The sequence below is a fragment of the Oncorhynchus mykiss genome, chromosome 1 (assembly GCF_013265735.2).
Source record: "Oncorhynchus mykiss isolate Arlee chromosome 1, USDA_OmykA_1.1, whole genome shotgun sequence".
Taxonomy (NCBI): domain Eukaryota; kingdom Metazoa; phylum Chordata; class Actinopteri; order Salmoniformes; family Salmonidae; genus Oncorhynchus; species Oncorhynchus mykiss.
In genome coordinates, this window is record NC_048565.1 from 47,429,999 (window position 1) to 47,451,391 (window position 21,393).

Here is a 21,393-nt window from a genome sequence, read left to right on the forward strand (position 1 = left end):
ATTCTAGGGTTTATACATGTTAAAGCTTCACTGCATACTGTAACTATCTGTGTACAGGTGTTTTTGGATTCCCCTCTGGCAAGAATTTGGTCTTTTATTTGTAGATTTGAACACGATTTCCCATAAACCCCGTTCTCATAGGTAGTTTTGCTGAGGCCCAATGCAGCCGTTTTTATCTCAATATCAAATCATTTCTGGGTAACAATTAAGTACCCTACTGTGATTGTTTTCAATTAAAATTGTTTAAAAAAAATGATTCTTAGCAAAGAGCAATTTCTCAAACAAGAATTTAGCTAGGACTGTCTGGGAGGGGTCTGAGAGAGGGGAAACCTGAAAACTAGCTGTTATTGGCAGAGAGGTTTGGAACTCTCTTTCTTATTTGTCTATTAACTAATTTACAGCCTGGTGACGTCACCAGCAGGTCAAAACCAAAACCCACCAAAACAGGCAGAAATTTCAGGTGGTCTTTTCAAACAGCTCTTACACTAAAGGGCATTATCATAATTTCACAATATTATTTCAACCTTGTAGTGTGGAAATGTATATAAAACACAAGACAATCAGGTTTTTGACAGCACTGGGCCTTTAATATAGAGGAGAAAAGTTGAATTTGTATGATAAGATCAAGCACCCATATATGAAGTAAAGTCAACATAGCAGCTTACTTGGGGGAGGCAACAGAGGAGACGGAAAGAAAATGCCATGCACAAAACTAAATTGACTCTCGCTAGGACCTGGAGGGGTGCTGGTGGGTGTTCCAGAAGTGACAGAAAGGAGAACGAGCACGGAAGTCAAATATCTGGTAGGTGAAATGAATGTAGGCTGCTGTTGAGTGAGAACGAAGGATTTTAAGGGGAACAGAAAGTATCAAAGAGAAGGAAATTGGTTATATTTTCCCCTGTTTTAGTAGTAGGAGATTGGCGTGGTTTGCTTTCAATGCACATTGACAGCTAGTGCACGCGTGAACCTTGGCTGGCTAGCTAGCTAGCTAACGTGACATAATCCGTGCAGTGATGAGGTCGTGAGGTGACTGGGTTAGTTTATTTCAAACATGTGGCACAAATATATGAAATAACTATTTATATTTCTTTGTAATACATTGTCATGCTTTTGTCCCGAAGCTGTCATCAGTATTCAAAAGTATGCTACACACATGTTGTGCATAGTGCTGCAGACCAAGACAGGGCACATTGTTTACCATCGGAGAGTCTAACCTACACAAATGAAAGTCAATTATGCATTTTATTATATTTTCACAATCAAATTCAAATAGCACGTGATGGCAATGTTGTGGTGGTCACTGCTCAATGAATGCCATTACAAGTTTCCCATGACGACAACATTGAAAAAGTATACTTGTTTTTTTTCCCCTGATAAGGTCAACGTGATCAATTTCATTATATAAAAAAAACAAGGCACTCTAAATACTAAAATGCCCTTATTGCAGTAGTGTAGCATAAAAAACGCACCAGTGGTGAGTGAACATCTAGAAGGTTAAACTCAACTCCACGATTTATGATGGACTAGTGCGGTGACTAGTGTGGGCGGACTGGAGTTCCGAATCAAATCCCATTTTATTGGTCGCATACACATATTCAGTAGATAAGTTGCCGGTGTAGCGAAATGGTTGTGTGCCTAGCTTCAGCAGTGCACTAATATGTAACAATATACATAAATCTAAAAAGTTAAAAATATAGAAATATTAGGATGAGCAATGTCCGGAGTGTGTATCTACAGAATTGATAGACAATCTGAATACAGTGCCTTCGGAAAGTATTCAGACACCTTGACTTTTTCGACATTTTGTTATGTTACAGCCGTATTCTAAAATTGATTTTAAAAAAACTTTAAAAAAACTCAACCATCTACACAATACCCCATAATGATAAAGCAAAACAGTTTTTTTGAATTTTTGGCAAATTTATTACAAATAAAAAAACATACCTTATTTACATATGTATTCAGACCCTTTGCTATGAGACTCGAAATTCAACTCAGGTGCATCCTGTTTCCATTGATCATCCTTGAGATGTTTCTACAGCTTGATTGGAGTCCACCTGTGGTAAATTCAATTGATTGGACATGATTTGGAAAGGCACACACTTGTCTATGAGGTGCCACAGTTGACAGTGCATGTCAGAGCAAAAACCAAGCCATGAGGTTGAAGGAATTGTCCGTAGAGCTCTGAGACAGGATTGTGTCGAGGCACAGATCTGGGGAATGGTACCCACAACATTCTGCAGCATTGAAGGTCCCCATGAACACAATGGCCTCCATCATTCTTAAATGGAAGTGGTTTCAAACTTCTTCCAAGACTCTTTCTAGAGCTGGCTGCCCGGCCAAACTAAGCAATCGGGGGAGAAGGGCCAGAACTCGATGGTCACTCTGACAGAGCTCTGGAGTTCCTTTGTGGAGATGGGAGAACCTTCCAGAAGGACAACCATCTCTGCTGCACTCCACCAATCAGGCCTTTATATTAGACCGGCCAGATGGAAGCCACTCCTCATTAAAAGGCACATGACAGTCCACTTGGAGTTTGCCAAAAGGCACTTAAATACTCTCAGACCATGAGAAACAAGATTCTCTGGTCTGATGAAACCAAGATTAAACTATTTTACCTGAATGCCAAGCGTCACATCTGGAGGAAACCTGGCACCATCTCTACGGCGAAGCATGGTGGTGGCAGCACCATCCTGTGGGAATGTTTTTCAGAGGCAGAGACTGGGAGACTAGTCAGGATCGAGGCAAAGATAAACAGCAAAGTACAGAGAGATCCTTGATGAAAACTTGCTCCAGAGCGCTCAGGACCTCAGACTTGGGCGAAGGTTCACCTTCCAACAGGACAACGACGCTAAGCACACAGGCAAGACAACACAGGAGTGTCTTTGGGACAAGTCTCTGAATATCCTTGAGTGGCCCAGCCAGAGCCCTGACTTGAACCTGAACTCTCAAAATACAGGTGTGCCAAGCTTGTAGAGTCAAACCCAAGAAGACTTGAGGCTGTAATCGCTGCCAAAGTTTTCTTCAATTAAGTACTGAGTAAAGGGTCTGAATACTTATGTACATTTTATTTCTATTTTAAAATGTTTAATACATTTGGCATTATGGGGTATTGTGTGTAGATTGAGGGACAAAAAAATTATATAATACATTTTAGAATAAGGCTGTAAAGTAACAATATGAAAAAGTGAAGGGGTCTGAATACTTTCCGAAGGCACTATGTACAGCAATAGTTAAATAGGATAGGCCTTGACTAGAATACAGTATATATATATATATATATATATATATATATATGAAGTGGGTAAAACAGTATGTGACATTATTAAAGTGACCAGTGTTCCATGACTATGTACATAGGGCAGCAGCCTCTATGGTGCATGTTAGAGTTAATTGGGTGGTAGCCGGCTAGTGACAGTGACTAAAGTTCGAGGCAGGGTACTGGGTGGAGGCAGGCGAGTGGTGACTATTTAACAGTCTTGGTCCCTGCTTTGATGCACCTGTACTCACCTCGCTTTTTGGATTGTAGCGGGCTGAACCGGTCTTGGCTCGGGTGGCTGAGGTCCTTGATAATCATCTAGGCCTTCCAACATCATAATTACACACAACATTGTTCTGTGTAATTGGTGGCTATTCTTTGGGTGCTACAATCAGTCGTTTTTGATAAAAACTTAATTTTATGTGACATCGGAGATCCAGTCTGCCCACACTAGTCGCTGCTCAACTCCATTGTAAATCGTTGAGTTTTTAGTCGGCTAGTAAACATCATGCAATGATAAAGTGGGCTAATTCACAAGAAAGTATTTTTGTGCCTGGCCCCTGCAGCAAGCAATCAGATTGTTTTCTCTGGCATTATTTCCCTGCTGCATCAATAATGACTGAGGGTACATTTGTGACCGACCGTCTCGATTCGGTCTTACATTGGATAAAAGTAGTAACTCAGAAAATGGTATATCATACACTACAGTTGAGGAACAATTGGAAAGTAATTCTGATTTTGAAAGTTGATAAAGTAACCCCACTTTTGAGAAAATGGCCTTGAATGTTTTGGTACACCTACTGGAGAGCTCTTCTTTGTCTACACCCATTCAGCATCGTTTACACCTTCTTAAGCCTTAGCCCCACCCATCTCTTTAAGGATTCACATGTGAGGCCATGTGGTAAACACACGCTACATCAAATAAAATCTATGTTTATTTGTCACATGCACAGGATACAGAAGGTACGTTATGTTACAGTGAAGTGGTTACTTGCATTGTAGCAATGTCATAAACAGAAAGTGTCCAGATAAATATTTGATCATTATTAGATGACGCTTACCCGATACACTTGTCTAAATTGATGGGTCATGTGAAAGAAATGCTATAACCCCCCCCCCCCCCCCAATAGACGGCCGTAATCATCCCCAGACGCACATGGCTAATTTGATGGGTCATGTAATAATCTGGCCAAAGTGGTCTTTTGTTTAGAAATGTAGCTAGCTAGCTAAACAATAAACCGGCATAATCCCAACTCATACTACTACCAATACAACATGATCATAGCTGTAGTAGGAATCTACAGGTAGCTAAAGCTAACAAACTAGGTTCAATGTTAGCTAGCTAACATTAGGCTATAACTAGCAATGCAAATGGTTTCTGATTCAAATAATATTACTACACAGATCATACACGTAACGTTAGCTAGCGAGGCAGCAAGCTAACGTCTGCTAGCTATCTAACAGTAAGCTTTAATTTGCAATAAAAATGACTTTCTCACAAAACTTGAAACTTCTATCTGAAAGTGTAGCTAGACTTTTACCCGTATACAGTGGGGCAAAAAAGTATTTAGTCAGCCCCCAATTGTGCAAGTTCTCCCACTTAAAAAGATGAGAGGCCTGTAATTTTCATCATAGGTACACTTCAACTATGACAGACAAAATGAGAAAATAAAATCTAGAAAATCACATTGTATCATTTTTAATGAATTTATTTGCAAATTATTATTTATCTGCCTTTTTCTGTGGCTAAACCAACTAGGCTCGTAATTTAACAATTTTCTTCGTATTTATGAATGGAATACAAGGTTGTTATTAAAGCACATGAAAGTTCACATGGTGCAGAAGGCAATTCTGGCAAAAAACACATTTTTATTAAAAAAATAAATGTTTACGTTCAAATGCCGCTCCTGTGAACTAGTGACGTGCCACCTAGTTTCCTAAAACGAGTCACATTTGATTTATTCTACACTTCTGAGTGGTATTTACAGTATTATGTCTCAAAAATAAGTAGGCTATACCCTTCATAGTGATTAGCCTACATTTGGCACTGACCTCAAACTCCCCATTGAATGCCCAAGGTATCAGAAGCTGGGATTTGTTGTAATGCTCATTCCAAGTGCAGGCAGACAGTGAGTCTGATGTTCTGCTTGAGAGACAAATCCCATTTGTGGGCCTGGGCAGTACCCATGAGCTCAATTAATCACCTTAGTTTTGGCTGAGCGACCATGGTCCTGCCCTACATCACACCAGGCTGCTCGGTGTCTGGAGGAGATGAATAAACAGTGATTAGGGTAAAGGGATTAGTCGGTGTACAACTTATTTTATACAACCGTTTGAAGACTTCTGAAGACTATACCACTACCCAGCCTCACTACTCAAACTAGATTGTAATACAGTATATGAATCACAAATGAAAAAAGATTGATTAAATATATAGCGTCAGCAAAGCAGACATTCCCCCCCTTCTTCGGGAACGATACATACATCTGCCATGCACCATTTCACACAGCTTGCTGTGTGGACTGGCCACATGGACCCTGCCTGCTGAGCAGAGCGATAGTGGTAGTCACAGACGGAGGCAGTGAGGTGCTACTTCTCCATCTGCGGGGGACTCTTGTCTTTAATTAAGCACTCATCAGGAAAAGTCTATCTACTGCTCGCTGGCTGGCTCTCAGTGGTGTGCTGTCTCTCTCTCTCTCTGGGGTCTCATGAAAAAAAAGGGTCTCTCATATTGATAATGGGATTCTCTAATTGGTGCTTTAGTCCTGTAGTTGGTGAAAAGATGGAGAGAGAAATAGTTGGTGTTTTTGAGCACACTGGACAAAGTTTACTTATTTGTTTGTTGCTTGTTATGAGGCTGTTTCTTTCGGTGTAGTCCATGCAGAGTCTGAACCCACTGAACCTTTCAGGACTGGTGAGATGGGCTAACTGACGACAGGCCTGGTTGTGGTGAGATTTGCATGGCAAGCTCTCAGACCAATGTTTCGCTTCCTTTAGGCTATATGGGCGGCAGGTAGCTTAGTGGTTAAGAGCATCAGGCCAGTAGCTTAGCGGTTGAGTGTTGGGCCAGTAACTGAAAGATGTCTGGTTCGAATCCCCGTGCTGGCAAGGTGGAAAAATCTGCCATTCTGCCCTTGAGCAAGGCAGTTAACCCCCAACAACAACTGCTCCCCGATGACGTCGGGTTAAGGCAGGCGCCCCGCACCTCTCTGATTCAGAGGTAGGGTTAAATGCGGAAGACACATTTCGATTGAATGCATTCAGTTGTGCAACATACTAGGTATTCCCTTTCCCCTTACTAGCTAGGCGCCTAGCTCTGTTGCCCTCACTCCCCCACATGACAATGGTGATTATTGATTTCAAATGTGTTGCTGTCTGAAGCTCTGAATGTTGCTTCAGGGTTCTTAAACATCTAGAAAAATACTGTCTTCGTAGCCGATTTACCAAATAGTTACCATATTTATTTTTCAGAAGTTTAGTATTTTTGTAAGCCATTACATTTGGAACTTTGGGATCCCAGAGGCATACTACTACCCATGATTACAGTGCTCTAGTAATGGGGCAGTGGTCTGCTTGCTACATCTATGTGTCTTCATCTGTGTATTCACGAGTGTTCTCTTGATGAAACTGCTTGAGCCTTAGCTAAAACAAACCAGAGACGAGCAGTGATTGTAGCCCTACGTGTGTTAGAGGTCATCTGTTTATGCTGTGCTCCAAAAGTTTACGTTTCCCAGTGCAACATACATTAGGCATGGCTTCGTGAGAGAGCAGCTGGTACTTGGCTCAATTGTTTTGCTTCTAGGTAGGCTACTGACTTCATCTCTCGCATCAGTGTTTGTTTGCTGATATTCCTGTAGCCTAAATGTCATCCAAAGAAATGATCAATCATTGAGGTTATTTGACCTTACAGCATTCATTACCTACATTTAATTGATTCTGAAGTTTGATCCATCGCTCAGTATTATGCATGGTCTTGACATGGTAAAGTCTTGGTTGGTACCCTGCCCTTTTCTCCAGTTTATTCTGTTGCTACAGCCGAGCTATGGCTTTTTTTCAAGCTCTAATCAAGCCCCTTCTCCGGGTCATGGGTTTTGTGGGGATTGGAGTGCTCTCCTGGTAAAACTGGGGAGAAATGCTGCGACGGCAGAACTGCAGAGAGTTTTGGGGAAAGCTAGTGACGTCTGGCTGTAATCAGTATCCCTCGGTGCCTTAGTGTATCATCCCTGGTGGATTTATTGGTCTGAAATGCCTTTCCTGTGTGAACATTACTCATTGGCTGATATGATACACGGAGCCCTGGAAATCCAATTGTAGCCAAATAGAACTCATCATTTGATGTAGGGTAGAGACAATGGGGAAAACACAGCAACAACGGATCTACTTTCTCATGCATCTGAATATGGGGCCTTTGTGAAATGCGTTTGTTGTGCGTGCGCCCAATGATTTTTATGGTTAAATTCGTTCCAAACCGTAAAATGATGTGACCAACGGAATATACTGTGCATGGAACAGAAATGTTACAAAAAGAGCTTTTACATTTTTTTTTTTAATGGGATAATAGCGAGCCTATCATCTCATATTATTGAACATGCAACTACTGTAGCCTGGTTGCCATCTCTGTTCAGCTGTTACATTCCGCTCATTTAAAATGACAGGAGTGGCAAGAAGTGGAATGTTAGCTGTCGTCTGGGGACCAGTCTTTTTAACTATGTAATGAAGCAGCAGGGGTTTGAACCAAAATAATTTTCCAATCGTTTCATTCTGAACAGAGTCATTTTTGTTGTTGTTGTTCCGTTCCACTGTTCCAACCAGCAAATTACAGTTCTGAACCGGTTCGAACGGTTTATATCGTTCCTTTCTAAACCTAAACCTGAAATTAGCACATTAAAAAAATAATTTAGCTCTACATTAAAGTACTTCACCAATGGATAGAGCAGCTTGCTATGGAGTGGGCAAGTGTAGTGTAGGATGCAACAAAAACTTTGCGGGTGAAGAGAGAATGCTGGGCGTGAAGAGTTGGGCATCTTGTTGTTATAACATGCATTATCTGAACAAAGCCCACAGAATTATACCTACGAAAGAGCGGCTTCTATGAAGGAACTTCAGTGATCACTATTCAACGGCTCAGACACGATACGTTATGTGGCAGGGACTCCAGACAATCACGGATTACAAAGGGAAAACCAGCCATGTCGTGGACACCGACGTCTTGCTCCCGGACAAGCTAAACACCTGCTTTGAGGATAACACAGTGCCACCAACACGGGCCGCTCCCGAGGCCTGTGAGCTCTTGTTCTCCGTGGCCGACGTGAGTAAGACATTTAAGGCTGCCGGCCCAGACAGCACATTTTTTTTGTCCATTTAAAATAACATCAAATTGATCAGAAATACATTGTAGACATGGTTAATGTTGTAAATGACTATTGTAGCTGGAAACTAGAGGTAGACCGATTAATCGGAATGGGCGATTAATTAGGGCCGATTTCACGTTTTTTTTTTACACCTTTATTTAATCTTTATTTAACCAGGCAAGTCAGTTAAGAACACATTCTTATTTTCAATGACTGCCTAGGAACGGTGTGTTAACTGCCTCGTTCAGGGGCAGAACGACAGATTTTTACCTTGTCAGCTCGGGGGATTCAATCTTGCAACCTTACAGTTAACTAGTCCAACGCTCTAACCACCTGATTACATTGCACTCCACGAGGAGACTGCCTGTTACGCGAATGCAGTAAGCCAAGGTAAGTTGCTAGCTAGCATTAAACTTATCTTATAAAAAACAATTAATCAATCAATCATAATCACTAGTTAACTACACATGGTTGATGATATAACTAGTTTATCTAGCGTGTCCTGCGTTGCATATAATCGATGCGGTGCGTATCGTTGCTCCAATGTGTACCTAACCATAAACATCAATGCCTTTCTTAAAATCAATACACAGAAGTATATATTTTTAAACCTGCATATTTAGCTAAAAGAAATCCAGGTTAGCAGGCAATATTAACCAGGTTGTGTCACTTCTCTTGCATTCATTGCACACAGAGTCAGTGTATATGCAACAGTTTGGGCTGCCTAATTTGCCAGAATTTTACATAATTATAACATTGAAGGTTGTGCAATGTAACATGAATATTTATACTTATTGATGCCAACCGCTAGATAAAACATGTAACGGTTCCGTATTTCACTGAAAGAATAAACGTCTTGTTTTCGAGATGATAGTTTCCGGAATCTACCATATTAATGACCTAAGGCTCGTATTTCTGTGTGTTATCATGTTATAACTAAGTCTATGATTTGATAGAGCACTCTGACTGACTGGTGGTAGGCAGCAGCAGGCTCGTAAGCATTCATTCCAACAGCATTTTCGTGCGTTTGTCAGCAGCGGTTTATGACTTCAAGCCTATCAACTCCCGGGATTAGGCTGGTGTAACCGATGTTAGTTAGCGGGATGCGCGCTAATAGCGTTTCAAACGTCACTCGCGCTGAGACTTGGAGTTGTTGTTCCCCTTGCTCTGCAAGTGCCGCGGCTTTTGTGGAGCGATGCGTAACGCTGCTTTGAGGGTGGCTGTTGTCGTTGTGTTCCTGGTTCGAGCCCAGGTAGGAGCGAGGAGAGGGATGGAAGCTATACTGTTACACTGGCAATACTATAGTGCCTATAAGAACATCCAATAGTCAAAGGTATATGAAATACAAATGGTATAGAGAGAAATAGTCCTATAATGCCTATAATAACTACAACCTAAAACTTCTTACCTGGGAATATTGAAGACTCATGTTAAAAGGAACCACCAGCTTTCATATGTTCTCATGTTCTGAGCAAGGAACTTAAACTTTAGCTTTTTTACATGGCAATAAATTGCACTTTTACTTTCTTCTCCAACACTTTGTTTTTGCATTATTTAAACCAAATTGAACATGTTTCATTATTTATTTGAGGCTAAATTGATTTTATTGATGTATTATATTAAATTAAGTAAAAATAAGTGTTCATTCAGCATTGTTGTAATTGTCATTATTACAAATGTAAAAAATAAATAAATCGTCCGATTAATCGGTATTGGCTTTTTTTTTTGGTTTTCCAATAATCGGTATCGGCGTTGAAAAATAATAATCAGTCAACCTCTACTGGAAACGGCTGATTTATTTATTCCCCATTATCAGCAACCATCACTCCTGTGTTCCAATGGCATACTGTGTTAGCTAATCCAAGTTGATCATTTTCAAAGGCTAATTGATCATTAGAAAACCCTTTTGCAATTATGTTAGCACAGCTGAAAACTGTGGTGCTGATTTAAAGAAACAATACAACTGGCCTTCTAGCTGAGTATCTGGAGCATCAGCAGTTGTGCATTCGATTACAGGCTCAAAATGGGCAGAAACAAAGAACTTTCTTCTGAAACTCGTCAGTCTATTCTTGTTCTGAGTAAGGAAAGCTGTTCCATGTGAGAAATTGCCAAGAAACTGAAGATCTTGTACAACACTGTGTACTACTCCCTTCACAGAACAGTGCAAACTGTCTCTAACCAGAATAGAAAGAGGAGTGGGAGGCCCGGTGCACAACTGAGCAAGAGGACAACTACATTAGTGTCTAGTTTGAGAAACAGATGCCTCACAAGTCCTCAACTGGCAGGTTCATTAAATAGTACCCGCAAAACAACCCGCATCTCAACGTCAACAGTGAAGAGGTGACTTCGGGATGCTGGCCTTCTAGGCAGAGTTGCAAAGAAAAAGCCAAATCTCAGACTGGCCAATAAAAGAAAAGATGGGCAAAAGGACACAGACACTGGATAGAGGAAGTTTGGAAAAAAGTTTTATGGACAGACAAATTTAAGTTTGTGTTCGGATCACAAAGAAGAACATTTGGAAGACGCAGAAAAAATGAAAAGATGCTGGAGATCGACGTCATCTGTCAAGCATGGTGGAGGCAATGTGATGGTCTGGTGGTGGTAAAGTGGGAGATGTGTACAGCGTAAAAGGGATCTTGAAGAAGGAAGGCTATCACTCCATTTTGCAATGCCATGCCATACCCTGTGGACTGCGCTTAATTGGAGCCAATTTGCTCCTACAACAAGACAATGACCCAAAGCACAGCTCCAAACTATGCAATAACTATTTAGAGAAGAAGCAGTCAGCTGGTATTCTGTTTATAATGGAGTGGCCAGCACAGTCACCGGATCTCAACCCTACTGAGCTGTTGTGGGAGCAGCTTGACCACATGGTACGTAAGAAGTGCCCATCAAGCCAATCCAACTTGTGGGAAGTGCTTCAGGAAGCGTGGGATGAAATCCCTTCAAATTACCTCAACAAATTGACAACTAGAATGTCAAAAGGTCTGCAAGGCTGTAATTGCTGCAAATGGAGGATTCTTTGACAAAAGCAAAGTTTGAAGGACAATTATTATTTCAATTAAAATTCATTATTATTTATAACCTTGTTAACGTCTTGACTATATTTCCTATTCATCTTGCAACTCATTTCTTTTATTTTTTTCATGGATAACAAGTACATTTCTAAGTGACCACAAAACCTTTGAACGGTAGTGTACATGGAAAACTGGTCACTTTAATAATAGAACACTTTTCACTTTAATAATGTTTACATACTGTTTTATAGGGCTGACCTCATTTACTCAACCGGTCGATTGTTTGGTCGATTGGCTGTTTGACCAAGATTTTCTTTAGTCGAGCAGTGGCAAAAATATCTATAAAAAAAAATATACGGCACACGAGACACCTGATTCATGCCTGTCTGATTGGACTAATCCATTGCGGAGGCTGCGGAGGTGGCACACCAGTGTCACCAGTAGTACATTTGGTTAAGTTAATTAGCATAATTTGTAATCTACAATGTTTGTTTGGTTACGGTAATTTCTGTTAATGCATTCAATATTATATTAATATGGAGGCGCTGGTGAGCAGCAACGTTTTCTCGGTGCTCCTGTCTAGGGAGAACAATTAACTATTAATACTTGACCAACACCTTTCCTACCGTGTTAATTTTGTAACATTTAATTAGGAATCAAACCCAACTCACTTTTTTTCTGACATTTGTGGTGGAAATGACAAGATTATGTTATAATGCTATTATTGCATCAAACGGTTAGTTTATGCAACAGAATAAAGGGTTGGTAGAAGGCTCACCTGTGTGTGTTCTACTGAGGATGGGCCTCTGGGAGATAACACTGACAGGAGATTTACCATGTCTTTTGGGTGATAAAACCTCAAAAGGCCGCATTCCAGAGCATGAGTTAATGTTTCTGTTCTATATGGTACCAGGGAGAGAGAACTGTTTTAACAGCAGATACGGTCTGCTGTGAATTATAAGTATCTTTCATACAAATCTTAACCTTGTGACCCATTCTATACATCTGTTGTTCGTCATGTATCTTGGCTATAAAATACCTTTTGTACTTTTGTCTCGGGGGTCTCAACGAATCATCTGAGGGTGATTCGTCGACCAGCCATCATTATCGTAGAGCACTCAATCGATTCACTTTATATGTGTGCGTTGTATCGACCTGCTCCCTTATTAATAAGTGATTCAATATTTAGTTGGATAGATCTCTACTGAGGTTCAGTTTAACACGGTAGTATTTTGCTCTAGTCTAGGGGAGGTAGATGCAGCCTTCCAACAGGGGGAAGGCCAGCATTGGGGTCCAAGGTTTTCTTCTGGGTATTTTTTGTTTTTAGCTGTTTTTTGTTGTTTTCTTTATATTCTTACACTGGCCATGTGATTGTACTAACATTAATTTCTAAGTTGGGGGCTCCCAGGTGGTGCAGCGGTCTAAGGCACTGCATCTCAATGCTAGAGCCGTCACTCCAGACACCCTGGTTCGTATCCAGGCTGTATCACAACCGGCCGTGATTGAGAGTCCCATAGGGCGGCGCAAAATTGTCCCAGCGTCGTCCGGGTTTGGCCGTTGTAAATAAGAATTTATTCTTCACTGACTTGCCTAGTTAAATAAAGGTTAAATAAAGAAAAACTTTAAAAAAACTAAACGATGAATGCCAGATTCACATACTCCAGGCTCCACTTGCTTTATCAGCTGGAACTTAAAAGGAATTAACCATGTGGTCAAGCGTAGCCGAGTTTATGCTCATCTTAAGTCTTTAAGTCCGGACATTGTTTTTCTCCAAGAAACCCATCTCCGGTAGCAACCATGATAAACTAAAGAGAGGATGGAATAAGTAGACCAAATATTTCACTCCAACTGTGGTGCTGAGGCCAGAGGGGCAGCCAGGAGCCAGGAGCCAGGAGCCAGGAGCCAGGAGCCAGGAGCAATCCCACTGCTAAACAGTACTCCTTTTTTCTCCAGTCCACCACTCGTACTCTAGGATTGACTTTTTCCTGCCGGACAATAGAATTCTAATAGCCAATATCACAGCATCATTATCTCAGACCATTGCCCTGTCCTGCTAGATATCCGCTTTCCGGGCAGTACTGCGTCACAACACGTGACGACTTGACCCACTACTACTATCCTGGAATTCCTTTAAAAAATACACATCTTTATACATATCAACCGCACCCCTGACGTGTCTCACTCTACTGCGTGGTAGTCGTTAAAAGCATATCTAAGGGGCCAAATTATTTCATACACAGCCTATGACGATAAACAGTGCACAAAACGCTTATGGGAGCCATCTCAACTCATTCTAGATGTGGACAACAGGTATGCCTCTTCTCTGACTCCTGAACTCTACAAAGAGAGACTGCTACACCAATTGGAATTTGACAATCTTACCACTAAACAAACGGAGCAGCTTCTGTTTAAGTCGAGTCAGACATTTTATGAACAGAGAGAGAAGGCTGGCAAGTTGTTATCTCACAAGCTTCGACAATCCGCTGCTAGAGGCACCATACCTGAAGTCTGTGTTGCTTCTGATTTAACTTCTACCAATCCCAAAGAAATCAACAATCAATTTAAGCAATTCTACTCTGCTCTTTGCTCTTCCTGACACATCTCAGATGCATGCATTTCTAGACAATCTGGACATCCCCTGTCTCAATTAAAATGAACAAACTAATACGGATGCCTGAATAAGTGATGATGAAGCTACTCTGGCAATCCAGTCCATGCAGAGCGATAAAGCCCCTGGGCCTGATGGCTTCCCTATTGAATTTGATAAACATTCTCTTCTAAACTATTCCCTATCCTCAGCTCAATGTACAATTAAATGTTTTTTTAGTCAGAAACGGCCCCAGACACTTACCCAGGCGACTATTTTGATTTTGCTTAAAAAGGACAAGAATCCCCTAGACTGTGGCTCTTACAGCCCTATAAGCCTTTGTGCTGCGATTTTGTAAAATTCTCACTAATGTTCTCTCATGCCGTTTAGAGACAGTGATGCCTCATAATTAACTCTAACCAAACCAGATTTATCTCAGGTAGGCAATTTTTCTATAATATGCGGCGGCTATTTAATGTTCTTTATACTGCCCACTCAACTCCACAGCCAGAGGTCGTAATCTGTCTTGATGCTGAGAAGGCTTTCGACTGGGTTGATGGGAATAACTATTTACAATACTAGAGAGATTTGGGTTTGACCCGTCATTCCTTTCCTAGATTAAGAATTTGTACTCGTCCCCAGTGGCTTCTGTTTGCAACTACAGTGTTACCTCCAGCTATTTCCCTCTCCACAGGGGGGCCAGGCAGGGTTGCTGTTTATCCCCTTTCCTATTTGATATGGCCATTGAGCCTCTTGCTATCACCCTGCACCCAGAGGAGAGGTTTAAGGGAATACTAAAACACATCTTATTTTATACATCTCTAACCCTGTGGAGTCTATACCTTATCTCTTGGACATGCTACAAGGTTTTGGGACATTCTCTGGTTATGTTAAACCTAACAAAGTGTGCTGCTCCCCATTAATCAGTTAGCAGAAGGTATTGGGTATGCCAATTTCCCATTTAAGGTGAAGCATCAGGTCTTTACTTATTTGGGGATAAAGGTGACGCTCATTTAAGGCTCTGTTTAAATATAAATTGGTCATCTCTTCCCATTTCATTAGCAGGTCGCATTAATTCTGTTGATGACTGTACTACCTAGGTTGTTGTACTTAATCCAAATGATTCCCACTTTTTTGCCAAAGTCGATGTTCAAACAACTGGAGAGCTACATTTCCAACTTCATTTGGAATAAGTCAAATCCACAAATGAGAAGGGCCCGCAGGCTGACTGGGCCTTCCCATTTTTTTTACACTACTACTGGCCAACAAATATATCTAAATGTGTTTATTGAGTTTCTAAATTTGAAAACTAGGATGGTCCAACTTGGGCCATCATGGAGTTAGTCAAGCCTTCCAACTTCTCCTGTCTCGCTCTTGTGCTCCCCACTGCTCATGAACCTAGGCGTGTTCTGAATCCCATTGTCAAGAACTCCCTTAAAATCTGGTTCCAATTCCGAAATAAATTTAGCCTTAAACAAGCAAGCTGCTTCTTTTTATTACATTTTTTAAATACATGCTGGCCTTCTAGGCAGAGTTCCTCTGTCCAGTGTCTATGTTCTTTTGCCCATCTTAATATTTTCGTTTTATTGGCCAGTCTGAGATACAGCTTTTTCTTTGCAACACTGCCTAGAAGGCCAGCATCCCGGAGTCGCCTCTTCACTGTTGACGCTGAGACTGGTGTTTTGCGGGTACTATTTAATGAAGCTGCCAGTTGAGGACTTGTGAGGCGTCTGTTTCTCAAACTAGACACACTTGCTCAGTTGTGCACCGGGGCCTCCCACTCCTCTTTCTATTCTGGATAGAGACAGTTTGCACTGTTCTGTGAAGGGAGTAGTCCACAGCGTTGTACTAGATCTTCAGTTTCTTGGCAATTTCTCGCATGGAATAGCCTTCATTTCTCAGAACAAGAATAGATTGACAAGTTTCAGAAGAAAGTTATTTGTTTCTAGACATTTTGAGCATGGAATCGAACCCACAAATGCTGATGCTCCAGATACTCAACTAGTCTAAAGACGGACAGTTTTATTGCTTCTTTAAATCAGCACCACAGTTTTCAGCTGTGCTAACATAATTGCAAAAGGGTTTTCTAATGATCAATTAGCCTTTTTAAAGTGATAAACTTGGATTAACTAACACAGTATGCCATTGGAACACAGAAGTGATGGTTGCTGATAATGTATGCCTATTCCATTAAAATAATCTGCCGTTTCCAGCTACAATAGTCATTTACAACATTAACAATGTCTACACTGTATTTCTGAACTAATTCATGTTATTTTAACGGACAAAATACTTACACTACGTTTGAACGGTAGTGTAAGTATTCAGACCCTTTACTCAGTACTTTGTTGAAGCACCTTTGGCAGCGATTACAGCCTTACAGCGTCTTCTTGGGTATGACGCTACAAGCTTGGCACATCTGTATTTAGGGAGTTTCTCCCTTCTCTGGTCACAGATGCATAAAAAAAGGTAGGGGTACAGTATGGATCAGAAAACCAATCAGTATCTGGTGTCACCACCATTTGCTTCATCTCCTTTGCATAGAGTTGATCAGGCTGTTGATTATGGCCTGTGGAATGTTGTGCCACTCCTCTTCAATGGCTGTTTGAAGTTGCTGGATATTATCGGGAAATGAAACACACTGTTGTACATGTTGATCCAGACCATACCAAACATGCTCAATGGGTGACATGTATGGTGAGTATGCAGGCCATGGAGGAACTGGGACATTTTCAGCTTCCAGGAATTGTGTATAGATCCTTGCGACATGGGGTCGTGCATTATCATGCCAAAACATTAAGTTATGGCGGTGGATGAATGGCACGACAATGCGCCTCAGGATCTCGTCACGGTATCTCTGTGCATTCAAATTGCCATCGATAAAATGCAATTGTGTTCGTCGTCCGCAGCTTATGCCTGCCCATACCATAACCTCTGTTCACAACGCTAACATCAGCAAACCGCTCGCCCCACAAACTGTTGCCACAAAGTTGGAAGTACAGAATCGTCTAGAATGTTACTGTATGCTGTAGCGTTAAGATTTCTCTTCACTGAAACTAAGAGGCCCATGAAGGTCATTATACTGCCAATGTTTGTCTATGGAGATTGCATGACTGTGTGACCTATTTTATACACCTGTCAGCAATCATAACTGGCACGCAGATTGGTAGAAATGGTCGGATAAATTGTAAGCATCCCCAAACGTAAAACTCACGAGCCAACTATGGTCTTTACTGTAACACCCATTAAAGAAATTGTGCAAGCGCGTGCACACACAGGTTCCATAGTTGTCCCCCCTGTGAGATTGAATGTCGCCGGCCCTGGGTTTCATGTGGCAGAGGTGAGCATCTCCGTTAGAAACTTAGAAAGAGGGGAAATCTAAATATGCAACAACTAGGATGGGTTGTTAACAGGACTAGGATAATGCTTTTGGACAACGAAAGAAAGTTGATATAAAAACCAGTAGAACAGGAGAGAACATTCTGAAGAACTTTATCGGTTCCTAGCTTAGCTGTTGTTAGCTGCTGCGTGCTGCTCCACTCGGTCTCTCCCTCAGCTCCACTGCTGCAGCCTGCATCTGTGAGTTGCCTAGCAATGAGTCTCCACTCTGGCATTAGTTGATGTTAAGCAGGCTACTTCCTAACTTTATAAATTCACTGTACATTACTGTTTTGGGCAAAATAATAATTCCGGATTTATGACTGACGAGAATTGTTTCATTCTGACACCAATTTAATTCCATGAAAGTATGTTTGCATACTATAGACTGATAAGCATGACCTTTTACATTTATTTTTGGCGGCTAACTGACTAACGTTTAACTATTAACATCACTAAGCTGAACAGAACAGTATGCCAGTGGAAGGGGGGACAGTAGCAGGTGGTCAGAACTATGGTTTGTGACTACTACGATTTCCCATTGTAGACAATTCAATTGCAGTAATTCCGTTACAGATTTTTACCGATTTGGTAACAGAATTACGAGTTTTAATCACTTAATAATTTGTAAATAAATTTGATATCAGTTAAAGAAACTACAACTAACTACCTTGACTTGTTGCTTCTGTGAACATTCATTATCCTCCCTTCTCATGAGGGATAGAATTGAGAAAATATCTATGTGGGTTTTTGGTAAAGGAATTACCAGGCGCAAGGGAATGTTTCTTTAAAAAGTACAGAATGCAAATAATTTCTTCAAAACTGAACATAAGTGTTGATATTAGTTGGCATTATTGTGTTTTGATGTATTTCTATTGTAATCCCTTTTTTTGTGTGTGTATTTTACCCCCATTTTCTCCCCAATTTCGATCTTGTCTCATCGCTGCAACTCCCCAATGGCCTTGGGAGGTCGAAGGTCGAGTCATGCTCTGAAACATGACCCGCCTAACTGCGCTTCTTACCACCTGCCCGCTTAACCCGTAAGCCAGCCGCAGCAATGCGTTGGAGGAAAGAATGTTCAACTGACGACTGAGGTCAGCTTGCAGGCACCCGGGCCGACACAAGGAGTCGCTAGAGCGCGATGAACCAAGTAAAGCCCTCCCGGCCAAACCCTCCCCTAACCCGGACGACACTGGGCCAATTGTGCACCGCCCTATGCGGCTCCCGATCACGGCCAGTTGTGATACAGCTCGGGATCGAACCATGGTCTTTAGTGACGCCTTAGACCGCTGTGCCACTCTGGAGGCCCTAATACCTTTGAATACTTTTTCTGGTAGATGTTGTCTAAGACCCCTTTTCCATCTATTTGACCAGAAATCAAAGACTTAGCTTATTCCAATTCTTTGGGGATGGAAAATGGTTGAAAAATGTTTATATGCCTTCATTAAAAAAAAATATAGACTCTTAGCTTTCATTTAACGCTCAATTTGACATGCGCTTCACATGTTGGTGCCCATGGGTCCTTTTGAAATGGAAATGCCATTTTGTGTATTTTTCAGAGAGTATGCGACACCAATAGAAACTCTGTTTTCATAAGGCTTAGGCCTATGCTAGTTCCATTCTTAGTTCCAATGTATTTTTGGAAATGTTCAGATATGGGCTTCATAAACGGATTACTTTGGGTAGCTACACTGTCATGACTTTGTAACAACTACAGTCCATTGTCTTTTTCAGCAACAAAATCTCGGATGCCCGCTTTTACGGAGCAGCACAATAGAGTAACATCACCAGATAAATGCTTGTATATGATAACCTGTCTAGTGTATTGCCACAGCTCGTTACAGAGCTTGCTCCTGCACATTTGGGTATTGACATGAATACAAAATGCTCAAAGAGGGATGTAGTGCGTTAACTCGTTTGTCACCGTGTCGGCAGTATTAATGCATTTGCCTCAAGACTTGATGAAGGCTTTTTCCCTCAGTGGAGCTCACTTTTTAATGTGCTTTGAGTGCAGTTGTCAAATCACAGTAAACAATGCCACGCTAAGGCCCTCTGTGCACGATTGATAGGCCGACAGATAATACTGTAAAGGAAGATGTTTCGGGCCAGTGGCACAAAATGCAAAACCTATGGTAGAAAAGAACCAGGAGAGGTGAGGTTTAGGGTGGTTGGTCATGGCTCAGTGTGGGGAGGAAAAGTTAATTCCTCATGCATTAGCCTGTGTGCACTCACACACACACATGCTCACACACACACACACACACACACACACACACACACACACACACACACACACACACACACACACACACACACAGTGTGTTACCTTGACATACCATCAGCCAACTCCGGTACCTCGGGCTATACCTCAAGCTCTATAACCTCTGTCTCACCTTTCTTATTCTGACTCTTTCTTTGATACTGCATTCACGCTCTCTCCTCGCTCTGTAGTCTTGTCATGGCTGAATGGAGAAAACGCATGGGGAAATTTACATTGAGAAACTAGACTTTTGTTTCCCAGATACCGGGTAATGTGGTGGAAATAGTATCCTAATGGGTTTACAGATCTATACTGTTTTACTGTATTGTCTAGTAGTGATGAGGGGAAAACATCTATGCAGTTACATATCGCATTATTATAATTAGATTTTTTTTGCTACTGAAGGTAGTGTTAGCTAGAGATAGTCGGCTGTACCTGTGCCAAAACTGTTCTCCATCTTATTTTTAAATAGTGAGCCAACATATTTATCTCCCTGACTGATCAAAACTCATGCTCTCTCTCTCTGCAGCAGACATAAAATGAGCAATATACAGTTGAAGTAGGAAGTTTACATACTCTTAGGTTGGAGTCTTTAAAACTTATTTTTCAACCACTCCACAAATTTCTTGTTAACAAACTTTAGTTTTGGCAGTCGGTTAGGACATCTACTTTGTGCATGACACAAGTCATTTTTCCAATAATTGTTTACAGACAGATTATTTCACTTATAATTCACTGAATCACAATTCCAGTGGGTCAGAAGTTTGCATACACTAAGTTGACTGTGCCTTTTAAACAGCTTGGAAAAATCCAGAAAAGGATGTCATGGCTTTAGAAACTTCTGATATTCTAATTGACATCATTTGAGTCAATTGAAGGTGTACCTGTGGATGTATTTCAAGGCCTACCTTCCAACTCAGTGCCTCTTTGCTTGATATCATGGGAAAATCTAAATAAATCAGCAAGACATCAGAAAAAAAATTGTAGATCTCCACGAATCGGATTCATCCTTGGGAGCAATTTCCAAATGCCTGAAGATACCACGTTCATCTGTAAAAACAGTAGTACGCAAGTATAAACACCTTTGACCACATTGCTCAGGAAGGAGACGTGTTCGTTGGTGCAAAAAGTGCAAATCAATCCCAGGACAACAGCAAAGGACCTTGTGAAGATGCTGTAGGAAACCGGTACAAAAGTATCTACATCCACAGTAAAAGGAGTCTAATATCGACATAACCTGAAAGGCCGCTCATCAAGGAAGACGCCATTGCTCCAAAACCGACATAAAAAAGCCAGACTACGGTTTACAACTGCACATGGGGACAAAGATCGTACTTTTTGGATAAATGTCCTCTGGTCTGATGAAACAAAAATTGAACTGTTGGCCATAATGACCATCGTTATGTTTGGAGGAAAAAGGGGGAGGCTTGCAAGCCGAAGAACACCATCCCATCCGTGAAGCACGGGGGTCGCAGCATCATGTTGTGGGGGTGCTCTGCTGCAGGAGGGACTGGTGCACTTCATAAAATAGATGGCATCAT

The 21,393-nt window shown here is 41.3% G+C and overlaps 1 protein-coding gene across 2 annotated transcripts in view; it reads left to right on the forward strand.

The window, feature by feature from the left end:
• The first annotated feature begins 653 nt into the window (after nucleotides 1–653).
• Nucleotides 654–21,393, forward strand: part of LOC110524112 (mitochondrial inner membrane protease subunit 2) — a 148,511-nt gene continuing 127,771 nt past the window's right edge. The window contains exon 1 of one of the 2 annotated variants that reach the window (XM_021603465.2): nucleotides 654–802. The gene's annotated coding sequence lies outside the window, so the exon portion shown is untranslated. The remainder of the gene's footprint in view (nucleotides 803–21,393) is intronic. The other variant, XM_036979007.1, reaches the window with a different exon arrangement.